Genomic DNA, 15749 nt, shown 5'->3' on the forward strand with positions numbered 1-15749 from the left:
TTTGTCTTCATTATCACCACTGATGCTTCCCGGGCTCCTTTTAGAAGGCCGTCAGCCTTCCTGTACATGGGCTCCCTGATGCTTGAGGAGTCTTCAAACGGAATTGATGTGGTTTTTTTAGCCACTTTAGCAACAGGAAAATCAATTTTTGGGATTTCTTCCCAAATTTTAATGTCCTCAAGCCCACACACATTATATCATGATCTATTTCTCATGAACTTGATCCTACCCGTCTTATAATTCTTAGCACAGTGGTGACTCCCAGACCTTTTCTACGTGTCATTCATATAAATTTCACCAATTATGGAATACTAAGGTTTCTTTTCGAATATAATGATTTTATTGCATATATGTTTATACCAATGGTTAACCTCTTCGCGACCGCCCACAGTAGATAAACGTTGGCGCTTGCTGGGCTTTGTGCAGCGCCGACGTTTATCTACTGTCGGCGGTTTTGTGCCCCCCGGGACCCCCTCATACCTTATAATGCATGCTGGGACCCCCGACGTCATCGAGACCTGATTGGTTCAGGTCCTGATGACGTCGCGTCACAGCAGCCAATGAGAGAGCTCGCTGGGAAAGCTGCTTGTTTCCCGGCGATCTCCCTCATTATAACGCGACTTCTCCTCTAAGCTCATGCTGACAGATGAGCAGAGGTGAAGCAGCGTTACAGTGTGACTAGATCGCTGCCTGGCACAGCTGATCGCTGCCTGGCACAGCTGTGTCAGGCAGCGATCTTGTCACACAGTAACGCTGCTTCTCCTCTGATCATCTGTCAGTGTGAGATCAGAGGAGAAGTGGCGTTACTATGTGCCGGGCAGCGATCTTGTCACATAGTAACGCTGCTTCTCCTCTGATCATCTGCCAGTGTGAGATCAGAGGAGAAGTGGCGTTACTATGAGTCAAAAATACAAAAAATAAAAAACACAAAAATAAAAAAAAAAGTAAAGAAAAAAAAAAAAGTAGGCAGGCTAGGGTTAGGGCTAGGGTTAGGGTTAGGGGTGTGTTGGGGTTAGGGTTGGAATTCGAATTGGGGGTTTCCACTGTTTAGGTACATCAGGGGCTCTGTAAATGCAATATGACGCCCGCAGACCATTCCATCAAAGTCTGCATTCCAGAACGTCACTACTTCCCTTCCGAGCCCCACCGTGTGCCCAAACAGTGGTCCCCCCCACATGTGGGGTACCAGCGTACTCAGGACAAATTGGACAACAACTCTTAGGGTCCAATTTCTCCTGTTACCCTTGTGAAAATAAAAATTGGGTGCTAAAAGATCATTTTTGTGGAAAAAAAATGATTTTTTTATTTTCACGGCTCTACATTATAAACTTTAGTGAAACACTTGGGGGTTCAAAGTGCTCACCACACATCTAGATAAGTTCCTTGGGGGGGTCTAGTTTCCAAAAAGGGGTCACTTGTGGAGGATTTCCACTGTTTAGGCACATCAGGGGCTCTGCAAACGCGACATGACACCCGCAGACCATTCCATCAAAGTCTGCATTCCAAAACGTCACTACTTCCCTTCCGATCCCCACCGTGTGCCCAAACAGTAGTTTTCTTCCACATATGGGGTACCAGTGTACTCAGGGCAAATTGGACAACAACTTTTGGGGTCCAATTTCTCCTGTTACCCTTGTGGAAATAAAAAATTGGGGGCTAAAAGATCATGTTTGTGGAACAAAAATGATTTTTTATTTTCATGGCTCTACGTTATAAACTTCTGTGAAGCACTTGGGGGTTCAAAGTGCTCACGACACATCTAGATAAGTTCTTTAAGGGGTCTAGTTTCCAAAATGGGGTGACTTGTGGGGGTTTCCACTGTTTAGGCACATTAGGGGCTCTCCAAATGCGACATGGCGTCCTATCTCAATTCCAGCCAATTCTGCATTGAAAAAGTCAAACGGCACTCCTTCCTTTCTGAGCTCTGCCGTGTGCTCAAACAGTGGTTTAGCCCCACATACGGGGTATCGGCGTATTTGGGAGAAATTGCACAAAAAATTTTGTGGTTCATTTTCTGTTTTTACACTTGTGAAAATAAAAAAAATGGTTCTGAAGTAAAATGTTTGTGAAAAAAAGTTAAATGTTTATTTTTTCCTTCCACATTCCATTCATTCATGTGACGCACCTGAAGGGTTAATAAACTTCTTGAATGTGGTTTTGAGTACATTGAGAGGTGCAGTTTTTAGAATGGTGTCACTTTTGGGTATTTTCTGTCATATTGACCCCCCAAACTCACTTCAAATGTGAGGTGGTCCCTAAAAAAAAAATGGTGTTGTAAAAATGAGAAATCGCTGGTCAACTTTTAACCCTTATAACTTAAAAAAAAAAAAAAATTATGTTTCCAAAATTGTGCAGATGTAAAGTAGACATGTGTAGACATTTTTGTTACTACCAAACTCTCCTTCCTCGCCATCACCGAAACCTGGCTCACCCCTTCTGACACAGCCTCTCCTGCTGCACTTTCGTATGGCGGCTTCCACCTTTCTCACACCCCCCGCCCCAGCAGCAAACATGGTGGAGGAGTTGGTTTTCTCCTGTCAGATACCTGCTCCTTCACCCCAATCCCACTGCCACCCTCTGTTACCCTCCCTTCCTTTGAGGTGCACTCTGTGCGCATCTACTCCCCCTCCAACCTCCAACTGGCTGTCATCTACCGCCCCCCAGGGCCAGCCACCACCTTCTTTGACCACTTCACCACCTGGTTACTTCATTTCCTTTCCGCGGACATCCCTACTATCATCATGGGCGACTTCAACATCCCCATTGACACTTCCCTCTCAGCTGCCACTAAACTTCTATCTCTCACTTCCTCCTTCGGCCTCACTCAATGGTCTTCTACAGCCACCCACAAAGATGGCCACACACTGGACCTCATCTTCACCCGCCTCTGCTCCCTATCTAACCTCTCTAACTCACCTCTTCCTCTCTCTGACCACAACCTGCTCACATTCTCTTCCCTCTTCACTCCATGTCTACAATCCCCACCCCACAAACTTTCACACCCTCGCAGGAATCTTAAACACCTTGACCTACACTCATTCTCCGAATCCCTCCTCCCTCTTACAGATATAAGTTCCTTACACAATGCGGATGACGCTGCCGCTCTATATAACACCACAATAGCTGTAGCTTTGGAATCCGCTGCCCCACTTACACATACCAAAACTCGCAAAATCAACAGACAGCCCTGGCACACCAGCCTGACCAAAGAGCTGAGGCGAGCTTCCAGGGCTGCTGAGCGCAGATGGAAAAGATCCCACTCCAACGAGCATTTCATCGCATTCAAACAGTCCCTCACTACTTTCAAGACCACACTCGCCACAGCTAAACAAACCTACTTCTCATCTCTCATATCCTCCCTGTCTCACAACCCTAAAGTTATTCAACACCTTCAATTCTCTCCTCCGCCCCCCAGCACCTCCTCCCTCCCCACTCATCTCAGCTGAAGACTTTGCCTCATTTTTCAAGCAGAAAATTGATAACATCAGGGACAGTTTTGGTCAACAACCCCCAGAGCCCTTCCTCCCGACTTCCCAGCCCTCCACCTTCAAAACCAACTTCTCCACCATTACAGAAGATCGACTCTCCACTCTACTCTCAAGATCACATCTCACCACCTGTGCACTCGACCCGATCCCATCCCACTTCATCCCAAACCTCACCACAGTCTTCATCCCAACCCTAACCCATCTCTTCAACCTATCACTAACAACTGGTGTTTTCCCCTCAAGCTTTAAACATGCCTCCATCACACCTATCCTCAAAAAGCCCTCTCTTGACCCATCCTCTGTATCTAGCTATCGCCCTATATCACTTCTCCCATACGCCTCCAAGCTACTGGAACAACACGTCTACCTTGAACTGTCCTCCCATCTCTCTTCTTGCTCCCTCTTCGACCGCTTACAATCTGGCTTCCGGTCACACCACTCCACTGAAACTGCCCTTACTAAGGTCACCAATGACCTCTTAACTGCCAAGAGCAAGCGACACTACTCTGTCCTCCTCCTCCTAGACCTGTCGGCTGCCTTTGACACAGTGGACCATTCCCTATTATTACAGACCCTCTCATCCCTCGGCATCACAGACTTGGCCCTCTCCTGGATCTCATCATACCTAACAGACCGGACATTCAGCGTCTCCCACTCACACACCACCTCCTCACCTCGCCCCCTATCTGTCGGAGTCCCACAAGGTTCAGTCCTAGGGCCCCTGCTGTTCTCTATTTACACCTTTGGCCTGGGACAGCTCATAGAATCTCATGGCTTTCAGTATCATCTTTATGCTGATGACACACAGATCTACATCTCTGGACCAGATATCACCTCCCTACTAACCAGAATCCCTCAATGTCTGTCCACTATTTCATCCTTCTTCTCCACTAGATATCTGAAACTCAACATGGACAAAACAGAATTCATCATCTTTCCCCCATCTCACGTGACCCCCCCTACGAACCTATCAATTACAGTAAATGACTGCCCACTCTCCCCAGTCCCACAAGCTCGCTGCCTCGGAGTAATCCTTGACGCTGATCTCTCCTTCAAACCATATATCCAAACCCTTTCCACTTCCTGCCGACTTCAACTCAAAAATATTTCACGCATCCGTTCATTCCTCACCCAAGAATCTGCAAAAACCCTAGTCCATGCCCTCATCATCTCTCGCCTTGACTACTGCAACCTCATGCTCTGCGGCCTCCCCTCAAACACTCTCGCACCCCTCCAATCTATTCTAAACTCTGCTGCCCGACTAATCCACCTGTCCCCCCGCTATTCCCCAGCTTCTCCCCTCTGTCAATCCCTTCACTGGCTCCCAATTGCCCAGAGACTCCATTACAAAACCCTAACCATGACATACAAAGCCATCCACAACTTGTCTCCTCCATACATCTGTGACCTCGTCTCCCGGTACTTTCCTGCACGCAACCTCCGATCCTCACAAGATCTCCTTCTCTACTCCCCTCTTATCTCCTCTTCCCACAATCGCATACAAGATTTCTCTCGCGCATCACCCCTACTCTGGAACTCTCTACCACAACATATCAGACTCTCACCTACCATCGAAACCTTCAAAAAGAGCCTGAAGACCCACCTCTTCCGACAAGCCTATAACCTGCAGTAACCACCGATCGACCAAACCGCTGCACGACCAGCTCTACCCTCGCCTACTGTATTATCACCCATCCCTTGAAGATTGTGAGCCCTCGCGGGCAGGGTCCTCTCTCCTCCTGTACCAGTTATGACTTGTATTGTTTAAGATTATTGTACTTGTTTTTATGTATACCCCTCCTCACATGTAAAGCGCCATGGAATAAATGGCGCTATAACAATAAATAATAATAATAATAATGTGGGAAATGTTAGTTATTAACTATTTTGTGCGATATCACTCTCTGATTTAAGGGCATAAAAATTAAAAGTTTGAAAATTGCAAAATTTTCAAAATTTTTGCCAAATTTCGTTTTTTTAACATATAAGCGCTGTTCATATCTAAGAAATTTTACCACTATCCTGAAGTACAATATGTCATGAGAAAACAATGTCAGAATCAGCAGGATCCGTTGAAGCGTTCTAGAGTTATGGCCTCATAAAGTGACACTGGTCAGAATTGAAAAAATTGGCCTGGTCACGAAGGCAAAAACAGGCTCAGGCGCGAAAGGGTTAATGTAGAAATAAAAATGACTTTGTATGTACTTCAAAGACATTCTTTGACTCTATTTATTCTGATATTTTATGTACATCCGCATAGATCAGAGAATCATTAGAATGATCAGCTACAGGGAAATCAAAGAAGATCTTTAGTTACCTGTGAGTACTTCAACCATCAGAAAGACATACATGAAGCCAAACCGTATGCAATAAACTCTCGTAAAGTACCATTGTTGGAAGAAAAAGACCGTGTTTAAAAGGTTACAATTTTCCAAATAAGGCCTCTTTCACACATCAGGTTTTCGCCGTCAGGCGCGATCCGGCGCTTTTGACAGAAACCGGATCCGGCGAAATGCAATGCCGGATCCGTTTTCCCCCCATTGACTTGCATTTGCGCCGGATCGCGCCGGATGGCCATGCGTTTCATCCGGTTTTCGCCGGATCCGGCAATGTGTCGCGATCCGGCGTCTGGAAAAAACGGTGACTGTAACGTTTTTTGTCTCCGTCGAAAAAGCCGGACACGCCGGATCCGGCGCGTCCGGCTTTTTCACACAACGAAAGCCTATGAGCGCCGCAATGCGCCGGATCCGGCGAAAGCCGGATCCGTCGGCCGGATCCGGTTTTTTGGTCTGAGCATGCTCAGTAGCTCTGCCCACAAGACATATATAAAAGCAAGACAGTGGGACCCACAGCCACACCCAACATGCCACCCAAGACAGCAACCAGGCGCAGGAGAAGGCAGGAGACCACTGCAGCACCATCCGCACCACCACCACCCCAAATGGAGCAGCAAATAGAACATGCTGAGGAGGGGAGGCCAGCAGCAGATGAGAGACGGTAATTATCAAATCCCCCATTCCTCCAAACTAGGGCTATTGAATATCAAGATATTCATTGGCCCTTTGTTTCTCTTTATTCAACAGCCGCCCAAGAGATGCAGCAGCAGCAGCACTGGCTTCACTGGCAGCAGCTGTAACACCACCCACAGCCATGGAGTCTGGCCAGCAAGAGGACAGCACATCTTCTGGGAGCCCTCCCTCGCATCGTCAGCGTTTGACGGTAAGTTTTTATTTCCAAAATCCATCTTCTCTGTAATATATGTCTATTCATTGCCTTTTATTTCAAAACAGGAATCACAAGATGAAGAGGAGCTCCCAGAAGAAGAAGGAAGGGGTGGACAGACACTTGGAGTGGGCTCACAATTCGTAAGTTTTTTGCATCAAACGCAGAAACACAACATCACACTACACACAACACATAGAAAACAATGTTCTGCAGACCACACACAGCAAACAAATGCCTACATCCAAAGACATAACTTTTTTTGTTTTCTTCTCTAGTCTTCCCAATCTGGTGCTTGGCCAAGAGGTCCTCGCAGTGCCTCCCAGGGTCGTCGGCGACAGCAACGCGGCGGTCACCAGCGTGTAAGTATAAATATTTTTGCTTTGTTTTTTTGCACTTTTTATTTCATTTCTTTTGTGGAGGCTAATTATGTTATTTTTGTCTTTTTCTTTAACAGCCTTCACAGCATGCTCCCGACTCTGACGGTGAGGATGGAGGGATTGATGTGGACCGCCTCATCGATCTCGTCAGAGAAAGGGAGCCGCTCTGGAATATGGCTGACCGCCGCCACGCTGACCTGATTGTTACCCGACGACTCTGGGAGGAAATCTGTTCTCTCCTTGTGGGCCGCTGGGAGGACCTCGAAGCTCGGGCCCAGATTAAAGAGCGTAAGTATATACAGTACCGGTTGCTTGATGTTAACCAGTGTTTCCCGAACTCCAGTCCTCGTGGTCCCCACGGATCATGTGTTCAGGATTTCTATTTACTATAGAAATCATGAAAACATGACCCCTGGGGACCATGAGGACTGGAGTTTGGGAAACACTGATGTTGTATACTAACCACTCCTTTCTTGTTTCAGGGAACAGAATTGTGAATCGGTGGCGGTCTGTGAGGGATCGTTTCAAGAAGGAGTTCAATAAAGAGATGCGGGCCCCGAGTGGATCTGGAGGACGCAGGAGCAAGTACAAGTACGCAGAAGCCCTGTCGTTCCTCCGGGAAACAATGGTCACCAGAAGGTAAATATTACACACCACATGTGAAAAAAAATGTTATATGTAAAAAATTTTTTCAGCCAGGGCCATACCATGTCAGTATTTTAATTGTTTTTTTTTCTCTTTATTCCACAGCACGGTGAGCAGCACTCGGGAGCCGGCACGATTGGACCCTTCTGAGGCGATCCCTGAGGAGACCGGCACCGAGGGACACTTCGACCGCCCCGGTACATCTGCACCTTCCCAGCCTTCCCACACATTCGACCCATCTGTCCCATCCACCAGCACAGGAGCATCGTGGCCGCCTACATTACATGAAGCTGCTGGTGAGGAGATCGCTTTCCCTTTACCCCACCCTTCTGCCCCTGCCACCTCTAGTACACCTGCGGGTACTGGGCGGCAGCGGCAGAGGGGTCAGGAAAAGACTTATGCGCCAGAGTTCTTGCATCTGAATGCATCTTTCCAGAACTGTCTAAAAGTCTTGTCAGAGCAAATATCCGCAGGCTATCAGCAGATCAACTCCAGCATTCTGGAGGTGAAGACACTTCTGCAAACCATGCATTCAGAAGCAAGATCTTCGCCAAACCACACCTTTTTCAGGTCTGTTGTGGAGCGCATGGAAACGCTCTCTCGTGCCCAGCAGATGCATGTAATGCATTCATGCCACGCTGCTCTCCAGCAAGTTACCTCCCAACCTCCTCCTCCTCCCACCACAGTAGTTCCTCCACCTGCACCCCCTCCAGCCACTTTCCATCCTCCCCCTCCTATTACATCTACACCCCCTCCAGCCACTTTCCATCCTCCCCCTCCTATTACATCTACACCCCCTCCAGCCACTTTCCATCCTCCCCCTCCTATTACATACCATCCACCTCCAGCCACTTTCCATCCTCCCCCTCCTATTACATACCATCCACCTCCCCAGCACCATCCACCTCCCCAGCACCATCCACCTCCCCAGCACCATCCACCTCCCCAGCACCATCCACCTCCCCAGCACCAGCAACCTCCCCAGCACCAGCAACCTCACCGGTACCAGCAACCTCCACAGTACCTGCAAACTCCCCAGTACCAGCAACCTCCCCAGTACCAGACATCTCCCCACTTCCAGCAACCTGCCCCGTACCAGACATCTCCCCACTTCCAGCAACCTGCCCAGTACCAGACATCTCCCCACTTCCAGCAACCTGCCCCGTACCAGACATCTCCCCACTTCCAGCAACCTGCCCCGTACCAAACTCCTTCCCCATACAACTTGCCATCAACATCATCCTACAGTCCCTGCCCAACCCTCCACTCCACCACCCACCACCTCTTCTGCTTCCCACATGTCCACCCATTCTGTAGTTTTTTCCACACCTTCACCTCTAACTGTTCCTTCCCCACCACGATCCCAGTCCTCTCTCCACACTCCCAGTGTCGAAGTGTCCCGCAGCCCCTACAGCAGTATTTCCACCACACACTACACAGAATTATAATGTGTGTATTTAAATAAAAATGACCAGTTTTATGGTTTCAGTTTTATAGTTTCAAAGTTTTATTAAACAAGTTTATTAAAATTTTAAAACAGTTTACTAAAAAAAACATTTTTCAATAAAAGTTAAATTATTTTACACTGGTTGTCTGTCATTTCTTTCTGCGGCGAAAAAGGTTAAATACAGGGTATTTAAAAGGTGAAATGGTATTCAAAACTAGGTATATAACTGTGGGTAAATTTTAGCTTTTTGCCACAGTTGTGTTCCTGGTTGTGTTTGAAGCAAAGTATTTCACCTAAAAAGTTGTGTTTATTGTTGGTGATTTCCTAACAATGCACACAACTTTTGTTAAAAGGTGAAATACTTTGCATAAAACACAACCATGTACACACCTGTGGCCTAAAGCTAAAAATAGAGACCATGACAAGATAGCCAACTTTGGTTGGCAAAGGTATATACTGTTGGTCCAGAAGGTACACAAGTTTGGTTAGGGCACAAATCTTTCACACTCTGTCATCCTGCCAGTGTACTCTGCCTTGAGGTGACATAAAGTATAGTGCAAAATTGTCCCTCATTACTGAAACCGTCACAGAACTTCTAGTGGTAATGTCATGGTAATCTTGCAAGGTGGTTTCTTCAGAGGTGTCCTCAATGGAAATGGGTTCCTTGCAGATAACAAAATTGTGGAGTACCACGCACGCTTTGATCACCTCGTCCACAGTTTCTGTCTTGAGGTTGATCGCAGTCAATAGGACCCGCCATTTGGCTGTCAGAATACCAAAGGTACATTCAACCATTCTTCTTGCTCTTGTGAGGCGGTAATTAAAAATGCGTTTTGGTCTTGTCAATCCTCTGCTAGAGTACGGTTTCAAAAGGTGTTCTGACAGCTGGAAGGCTTCATCCCCTACACAGACAAATGGCATAGGTGGACCAGATGTTTGCGGCAGCGGTCTAGGTGGTGGGAACTGGAAGGTGTTTCCATACAGTTTACGCCCCATGGCAGACAGTTTGAAAACTTGAGAGTCATTGGAGCGGCCATAGGCCCCAATATCAACCGCAATAAATTTGTATTCCGCGTCAGCGATGGCCATGAGGACAATTGAAAAATATTTCTTGTAATTGAAATATTCCGATCCCGATCCAGCTGGCTTTACAATGCGGATATGTTTCCCGTCCACAGCGCCCAAGCAGTTTGGAAACTGACATATCTGTTGAAACTTGTCAGCAATTTCAATCCACCTCTCTGTTGTGGGCTCTGGTAAAAACTCTTCAGCTAAGGAGTCCCACAGTGCACGGCATGTGTACTTCACAATTCCAGATATGGTGGAAATCCCGAGTCTGTACTGGAAATGCAGTGACGAAAGGGATTCTCCAGTTGCAAGAAATCTGTGGGGAATTAAAAAACAATAAATTAGTTTTAAATCACAGCATTACATACCAAAACTGACCTATAACACTTGGAGATACAAATTACCACCAACAAGATTGCAGTGAAAGTGTGCTCTGATGCGATCATATCCAATAAATGTGGCTTACCTTAAAGTCACCATCAGACGCTCTGCGGGTGAAACAGAGAAGCGGCAATAGGTGTCCGCTTTTCTTATGAGGTGTGCAATGCGCTCCACCAAGTAATCAAAATTCTCCATTTTCATCCTAACATATCCAAAAAATTTATCCAGGTTTCGTCGAAGGTCCATGCATAGTGTAGAATAGACCCCACGCGTCATTCTCTTGGCTGTGATGGGGTGGATCCACAAACGTTGTCTACGATGCCTGATGCGCTGCTGTCTCGCTCTCTCCTTCTCCAGAACAATCACCCTCAAACGATTCGCCTCCGCTGTAAAATCCGCCAAATTCTTCAAAATATTTCCAATCACAACATCCATCTTCGCCAGTAACTTGCTCTTCTCTCCAACCTGCACTTTCTCCTCTACAACCTGTCAAAGAAGGGCTGTAGGAACACGCTATATATAGTTTTCCAGTAGCCAATCCCGTTCGGAAGGCCACAAGGGTCAATTTTAAAAACCGGATCCGGCGTAATCCGTCGAAAAAACGGATAGAAAAACGGATGAACCGGATGAGACGGATCCGGTTTTGTCTGTCCAGAAAAAGACGGATCCGGCAGAAAACCGGATCCGTCACATCCGGTTTTCAGAAACATTTGCCGGATCCGGCGTTCCGGCACGACGCCGGATCGCGCCTGACGCCGAAAACCTGATGTGTGAAAGTAGCCTTACACATTGACTGGCATAAAGAAAAGTAGCTCAATATTCTGACCAGGATCCAAGATGTAACTGTTCTCCTTGCGGAGAGTGACATATCAAGTCTGACATGCTGTGAAAGGCTGAGAGAGAATCTTAGAGAAAGATGAGGTGGTAGATGAAGAGAATACTCCAGTCATAATGAGGTAACTGGAGTAAGATGCACCAAATTTATGGAGGTGTGTGCTTTTTTAATGAATTTGCCACATCTGTCAACTATTGTGTGCAACTACCACTATCATCAGGTGGGCAGCACATGAACAGGCTAAGTCAGAGTCCTATGTGCAGAACTTCAATAAAATGGCGCTGGAGGTGGCACATGCACTCATTGAGATTTTGACTCAGTAAATTTTTAACTGAGCTGAAATCTCGATGTGCACACGTGCTGCATTCGGCACCATTTTATTGAAGTCCTAACTCACAGTGCGCACATGCCGCCCACACAATGATGGTGGCAGAGCGGAATTTTAAAAAGGAGGCAGGTCTCAGTGACTTGTACAAGAATCAGAGGAGACTGTTGGGAGGGGTCGGAGAACCAGAAGACCCCGACCTCATATTCTGCCCCGAAGCACACAATATGTCATTTTATGCAAACTTCACAAGGTAAATATTCATCAGCCACTGAGCACATCCCTTTATATCAGATTGATCAGCATCATAGTGCCCTTATGGCCCATCCATTATGGCCTTTAGTTTACAGAGCTAAATCCTGCTCACAGGTTCTCTTTTAAAATGACTATGTATTCCCTTGCATATGTTTCAGCGGAGATAGATTCGCAACTTGGAAAGCCGTCTTAGCAAATTTTGCCCGTACAGCTCTCCAGCTTAAACCCTGCTTTAGAGATGCTGAAGAAGGGGAAAATATTCCAAGTGGGATGAAATGGAGGGAAAAAAAAGATGGAATTCTGCCATTATATTTTGTTTAGTCTTTACACTACTTTATTGTATGAAACAAGCCCAAAGGTATGAACTGGGGTATAAATTGGTGTGCGTGCAGCATGTCAGTGCATGTTCACACTAGCCAGTAAACAGTAAAAAACAAAGACAGAAACAATTATTAAATACCCTGCAGTAAATAAATAGCATAGTGCATGAAAATAATATCCGGTATGTAGTTAGCATGGGCTCAGTCCCTCTCAGCCCTTATCTACATGCACGTCACTTGACAAACGGTAACGACTTTAATATTAGAGTTAGGACTGTCCCAACTACCGTCGACGTGACTAGGTGGAATGGCTTTCACTTTTTTTTTTTTTTTTTAAATCAAAAAGCATGCTAAATATGGTATATTATTTTCATGCACTATGCTGTTTATTTACTGCAGGGTATTTAATCATTACTTTATTGTATGGTAAAAATGATGTGGCAACATGAATTCAGGTCCGTACAATCATGGGGATATTAAACTTTGCATAGTGTTGGTTTTGTGTTTCTTGTTTCCTTATAGATAAAAAATGTGGTTTGTGGCATCATTTTCTGAGACCTGTATTTTATTTTTCAAACTAATTTTTATTGATGTTATTTTGGGGAGCATAGGACATTCTGAACACTTTTCTATTTTTGACGGAAAGTGCGAAGACCAAAAAAATGGCACTTCAGACTTGACATTTTTTATACCTTCCTAAGTGCTATTAACGGTAGGAGTTAATTACTTTGTTATTTGCATAGATTTATTCACTGTTATAGGCAGATTCTGACTCTATAACTCGGCTCCCGAGCTCACTGTGTGACATATAGGTACGAGCTTATAATTAGAATATTCTTTGCCAAGTGACACCAGCCTGTCTCATGCTTAGTAATACATTTGGAACATCTGTAGACACTTTTTATAACTTTCTACCACCACTTAACTTGCTTACTTTGAATTAGATTTTTTTGTGCACAAATGTTTAGTCGGGTGCATATTAAGCCAAGTCCTGTTTCCCCCTAAGGCGCACTGCCTTGATAGAGGATGCACAAAAAGTGCCTATCATGTTTGACAAATGTGCCACTTGTCATATGCATCGGAATTCTGGTTATTTTGATTTGCAAATTTGACAGTGTCTATTTCTTTTTTGAAGATATGTGTTAAATCCAGAGCTGGCAAACATACTTGAATGATGAAAACAAGAGAAAAAAAAAGTTTCAAGAGGGTAAAAGCTAAAAGAATCCTTTTTCATAGACCTCATAACCAATAGGGATTTGGAAGGAGTTGTCAGAGCAGTGGACAATCCCTTTAATATTTGCTAATGTGAGAGGCCTTTAGTTGCATACAGTTTACCTGAATTCCTTTGTGACTTTGTGGACTGATACACACCTTGCTCTTGGAATGATCTTTGTTGGTCAGCAAATCATGGTAAGGTGATTTTGCTCTTTAATTTCCTAAATCTGTATATAATGTCTGACTATGGATTGGTGGCGCTCAATCTTATCAGACATGGTTTTGGAACCTTTTCGGGCCTGATGAGCATCATTGACTCTTCTCAGGTCCTTGGAAATCTAATTTGCTCATGCTTTGATACTCTTCCACAAATGTATTGTGACAATCCTGTTCTTTCCATTAAACTGGTCACACACTCGCACCTCATTGTCATCCTATTAACTGAAAGCATCGGACTTTAATTTAAAATTATCTGCTAATTTTAAAGTTCACATACTTCCACTTACAAACATGTGATATTGGATCATTTTTCTAATATAAAAAATAGTAATGTATAATATTTTTGACTCATTTGTCTGATTTGGTTATCTTTATTTACTGTCAGTATTTGTGTGAAATTTAGATGTATTCTTAGTCAGAAATATGGAGAATTTTGAAGGTTCTCATACTTTGAAGCATTACTAAACCCAGCACTTTACTGTTTTTAGGGTTATGGGATATTTTTAAAATGCATCATGCTCAGGGTATGCATTTTTTTCTTGCTGACATTTTACCATAGTCTTTTTTTATAGGTGCCTTAAGCTGTAATCGAATTTTGATATATTTTGTTGCTGCAGCCAGGTGTTATATATAATATTTTGCACTATATATCAAAATAATTTGCTTCTCTTTTTCCTATAGGTCTTTAAAAACACATGTTTAAAGTGTGATTTCTTTTTAATGTTGTAACAAATTGTGTTATAAAAACTGTCATAAAAAAACTTAAAATTAATTGTGTTCTTTAAAAAATGTTGAAAAAAGGTATGAAATAGGTTTCCAATAATCTAAAGATCCAATTGGACTGTTCTGATCACTCCCCACATAAAACTGTTTTATGTACATAATTTGCTTTCTTGAGTGCACTGAACATTCTGTATGGAAAGAAAAAAAAGTTGGTGGCTGAATGACTTGACGGCTATGAACAGCTTTGAACACTTATTATTATTATTATTATTATTTTTCCTAATTAATTGAAGACATTTTATGTTTATTTAAAATGTTCTACCAGCTTGTAGAGCTTGCACGTAACTCACTACAGTGCAGCTGCTTGATCCTCATTTCATAAAACAAGCTTCCATTTCTGCAAACAATTCCTGCAGTTTTTGTTCTCTCCTGAGACTAATCTAAAGGTACCGTCACATTTAGCGATGCACCAGCGATCCCGACAACGATACGACCCGGTCAGGATCGCTGGTGCATCGCTAAATGGTCGCTAGTGAGCTATCAAACAGGCAGATCTCACCAGCGACATAGCAGCGGTCGTTGCTTACCTGTCAGACGCGGCGATGAAGACATCTTCCCGCCCACGTCCAAGCGTTGCTCGTCGGCGCCAGCAGCAAGCCCAGCAGGAAACGGCCCAGGACGTTCTCGCGCGATCAGCGATAGCGCCGGTCGGAGGTAAGGATCACACATAGCGATATCGCTAGCAATATCGCTGCTACGTCACAAAATCGGTGATGCTTTAGCGATATCGCTAGCGATATCGCTTAGTGTGATGGGCCCTTAAGGCTAAATTCTATGTGATTTACTTTATTCAGGTTAACTTGCCGTTGGTAGCATTCAGAGAAGGGCAGCAGACACAGCCATCAGAGAGCTTCAATGATGAAATGAAGACAGAAAGGGATCAACCAGCCTGTGCATTCTAGTCTATTACATTCACGCTCTGGTGCATGCAACAGATCAGCATTTTCCATAAGAGTTTTTCAGCTGGATACAAGTTTTGAGTGCTATAAAGAAGTGATCTAATTCAATCAGCGATTTATGACATGTTTTGAAATAGATAAGTATTTTTGGATTAACTATATACTCAATGTGGAAAAATTTCTAAAAATCTTACAGCTCATGCTAACCATCTTTTCAAAAGCTATATGGTAGTACATATTTAATAACCAGGAAATATACTATATTTA

The sequence above is a fragment of the Dendrobates tinctorius genome, unplaced genomic scaffold, assembly GCF_039654945.1.
Source record: "Dendrobates tinctorius isolate UK_male_01 unplaced genomic scaffold, ASM3965494v1 ptg000004l, whole genome shotgun sequence".
In the NCBI taxonomy this organism is placed as follows: domain Eukaryota; kingdom Metazoa; phylum Chordata; class Amphibia; order Anura; family Dendrobatidae; genus Dendrobates; species Dendrobates tinctorius.